The following is a 4,537-nucleotide window of genomic DNA, read 5'->3' as shown; positions in this document are numbered from 1 at the left end:
ATGCAGAGCAGAATTAGGCTGATACCCGCTAATGATCAAAATCCAGAAAAGAGACGTTAAATTCTACAACCACCTAAAAGGAAGCGATTCCCAAATCTTCCATAACAAAGCCGTTACCTACAGAGAGAAGAACCTGGAGAAGAGTCCCCTAAGCAAATCAAATCAAAGATTATTTGTCACATGCGTCGAATACAACAGATGAAATGCTTACTTACAGGCTCTAATCAACAGTGCGGAGGAAAAAAAAGTGTGTGTGTGTGTGTGTGTGTGTGTGTGTAGGTAAGTAAAGAAATAAAACAACAGTAAAAAGACATTTGAAAATAAGAGTAGAAAGGCTATATAGGAGTAGAAAGGCCTTGCGAAAGTATTCGGCCCCCTTGAACTTTGCGACCTTTTGCCACATTTCAGGCTTCAAACATAAAGATATAAAACTGTATTTTTTTGTGAAGAATCAACAACAAGTGGGACACAATCATGAAGTGGAACGACATTTATTGGATATTTCAAACTTTTTTAACAAATCAAAAACTGAAAAATTGGGCGTGCAAAATTATTCAGCCCCCTTAAGTTAATACTTTGTAGCGCCACCTTTTGCTGCGATTACAGCTGTAAGTCGCTTGGGGTATGTCTCTATCAGTTTTGCACATCGAGAGACTGACATTTTTTCCCATTCCTCCTTGCAAAACAGCTCGTGCTCAGTGAGGTTGGATGGAGAGCATTTGTGAACAGCAGTTTTCAGTTCTTTCCACAGATTCTCAATTGGATTCAGGTCTGGACTTTGACTTGGCCATTCTAACACCTGGATATGTTTATTTTTGAACCATTCCATTGTAGATTTTGCTTTATGTTTTGGATCATTGTCTTGTTGGAAGACAAATCTCCGTCCCAGTCTCAGGTCTTTTGCAGACTCCATCAGGTTTTCTTCCAGAATGATCCTGTATTTGGCTCTATCCATCTTCCCATCAATTTTAACCATCTTCCCTGTCCCTGCTGAAGAAAAGCAGGCCCAAACCATGATGCTGCCACCACCATGTTTGACAGTGGGGATGGTGTGTTCAGCTGTGTTGCTTTTACGCCAAACATAACGTTTTGCATTGTTGCCAAAAAGTTCAATTTTGGTTTCATCTGACCAGAGCACCTTCTTCCACATGTTTGGTGTGTCTCCCAGGTGGCTTGTGGCAAACTTTAAACGACACTTTTTATGGATATCTTTAAGAAATGGCTTTCTTCTTGCCACTCTTCCATAAAGGCCAGATTTGTGCAATATACGACTGATTGTTGTCCTATGGACAGAGTCTCCCACCTCAGCTGTAGATCTCTGCAGTTCATCCAGAGTGATCATGGGCCTCTTGGCTGCATCTCTGATCAGTCTTCTCCTTGTATGAGCTGAAAGTTTAGAGGGACGGCCAGGTCTTGGTAGATTTGCAGTGGTCTGATACTCCTTCCATTTCAATATTATCGCTTGCACAGTGCTCCTTGGGATGTTTAAAGCTTGGGAAATCTTTTTGTATCCAAAACCGGCTTTAAACTTCTTCACAACAGTATCTCGGACCTGCCTGGTGTGTTCCTTGTTCTTCATGATGCTCTCTGCGCTTTTAACGGACCTCTGAGACTATCACAGTGCAGGTGCATTTATACGGAGACTTGATTACACACAGGTGGATTGTATTTATCATCATTAGTCATTTAGGTCAACATTGGATCATTCAGAGATCCCCACTGAACTTCTGGAGAGAGTTTGCTGCACTGAAAGTAAAGGGGCTGAATAATTTTGCACGCCCAATTTTTCAGTTTTTGATTTGTTCAAAAAGTTTGAAATATCCAATAAATGTTGTTCCACTCCATGATTGTGTCCCACTTGTTGTTGATTCTTCACAAAAAAATACAGTTTTATATCTTTATGTTTGAAGCCTGAAATGTGGCAAAAGGTTGCAAAGTTCAAGGGGGCCGAATACTTTCGCAAGGTACTGTATAACCGTATTAGAGACACATATTTCCCTCAGATTACACAGATCCACAAAGAATTGGAAAACAAACCCAAAGTTGATAAACTCCCTTATCTACTGGGTGAAATACCACAGTGTGCCATCACGGTAGCAAGATGTGTGACCTGTTGCCACAAGAAAAAGTCAACCAGTGAAGAACAAACACCATTGTAAATACAACCCATATTTATGCTTATTTATTTTCCCCTTTGTACACGAACCATTTGTACATCGTTACAACACTGTATATATACATAACATGACATTTGTAATGTCTTTATTCTTTTGAAACTTCTGTATGTTAAATGCTTACTGTTGATTTTGATTGTTTATTTCACTTTTGTATATTATCTACCTCACCTGCTTTGGCAATGTTAACATATGTTTCCCATGCCAATAAAGCCCTTGAATTTAATTGCATTGACTGAGAATGAGATAGAATAGGAGCAGAAGGTGCTGTGACAGAGACAAATGTAGAGGAGAGAGGAAGAATGAATGACGGAGAAATAGAGAGAAAAGCCAGAGGGGGATGAGGAAGACATGAAAAGGGCGGAGAGGATGGGAGGGAGAGAGATAAAGAGAGGACTAGACAGAAGGATAGGGATGGCGGGACTAATATAGATTGGGTGAACAGAGAGAGGGAAGTGGATTGCTTTTAGGAGTAGAGTGGGAGGGGTGGACCATCCTTAGACCAGGAAGGAATGGGATATGACACTGGTGGGCAGAAATGTTGGTCTGCTCTGGTTCTTGGGAAGGCCATCACCGCCTCTACACTACATGCTTCTAATTAATAATACCAGTGGTGCTAAAACATATCCACAGCTATGGGAGAAAAGAACATTCCTATCAAAATCCTATTCTAATCTGCAGCTCCCTCCCTCTCTGTATATAACCTGCTTACAGTACACTCACCCTCTATGGCTCGTTCTTTTCTCTTCTCTACCAGTCTTTCCTTTGTTCTGACAAACACAAGGGTCAGAGAAACACCCAGCTGTTATGGAAGCATCCACAAGCCCCCAACCCAACCCACCCTCCAGACTCCCAAAGTCCCCCAACCCACAGCCACCCAGCACAGCCCAGTCAGCACGGCTCTGTCCCCCACAGCCCCTCCTTCAGTCTCCCCCCGTCCCCAGCCGCCTAGTCACCCCGACTCTGTCTGCTCCTGCCTCCGTACATGATTCCCTTTGTCACTTTAGGGCACAGCCGAGGAAGAAGCCTTTTCCAGTTTTCCTTGGATGGGCTGAGGCCGCCAACACAGGTGTACTATCCAGTCAGTCCCCTTTACAAGTGAGAGAGCAAGCGAGAGAGAGAGAGAGAGTAGGAGGGAGAAAGAAAGGAAGAGAGAGAATGTGCGAGGGTGAGAAAGAGAGAGAGAAAGAGTAGGAGAGAGAAAGAAAGAGAGAATACACGAGAGTGAGAGAGAGAGAGAGAGAGAGAGAGAGAGAGAGAGAGAGAGAGAGAGAGAGAACGGAGCGCTAGAAGGTTGCGGACTCCAGAGTCAAGGTTTCTACCCTGCCTTGTTGTTCCATTTCTACGTCTCTGCGTTCACGATCACTTCACAACTTTACTTGAACAAACTCCATACCACTCTAACCTTCATATTGCAGACCTATTCTTCACGAACTATCCTTTTTTTCCCCTACAGACACCTTCCTCTTGGTAAATGCATCGTCACATTTCATAATGCTCCTTCATGGCTGCAGCCTGAGATACACAGTGCAGATCACAGAAGGTCATGGTGTACAGCATCGCAGAGTTTCTCTCTCCTTCCGACTGAACAAACTACAGTATTCTCACATGATGTAGCTACCACCATGTCTCCAGAGAACTTACTGAGCATCGACATGAAAAGACACAAACAAACATCCGACATGCCTTTTTTTCCCCTTTCAGCAAGCGGATTGTGTCTGTGACCTTTCAAAGCTTAGTTCCCCCTAGTGTTATGCACAAGCCCATCAGAAAAACAAGGACACACTTTAAACAGAGATCAAGCTATCTGTCCTAATATTGTGATCACACTAATGTTTGGGTAGACATGTCAACACACACAGAGCATTCTCTCAGATCTGTTTAGCTTTGAAGCTGAAAATAATAGAATAGACTTTGGTACAGTGGCTACAGAAAGTATTCACACCCCTTGACTTTTAATTTTTTATTTTTTTGTGTTACATACGGAATTAAAAATGTATTACATTTAGATTTGTTTTGTCACTGGCCTACACACATTACCCCATAATGTTTTTCGAAACTTTTACAAATTAATTTAAAAAAAGAAAAGCTGAAACGTCTTGAGTCAATAAGTATTCAACGCTTTTGTCATGGCAACATGAAATAAATTCAGGAGTAAAATGAACAATTCATATAATAAGTTGCATGGACTGTGTACAATAATAGTTAACATGATTTTTTGAAAGACTACCTCATCCCTGTACCCCACACATCTGTGAGGTCCCTTAGTCGAGCACTGATATTCAAACACACAGACTGAACCACAAAGACCAGAGAGGTTTTCCAATGCCTTGCAAAAAAGGGCACCTATTAGTAGATGGGTA

Source organism: Oncorhynchus mykiss, chromosome 13 (genome assembly GCF_057628025.1).
Source record: "Oncorhynchus mykiss isolate SJ-2025 chromosome 13, ASM5762802v1, whole genome shotgun sequence".
NCBI classification, from domain to species: Eukaryota; Metazoa; Chordata; class Actinopteri; order Salmoniformes; family Salmonidae; genus Oncorhynchus; species Oncorhynchus mykiss.
Note: the sequence above shows the minus strand (reverse complement) of the source record.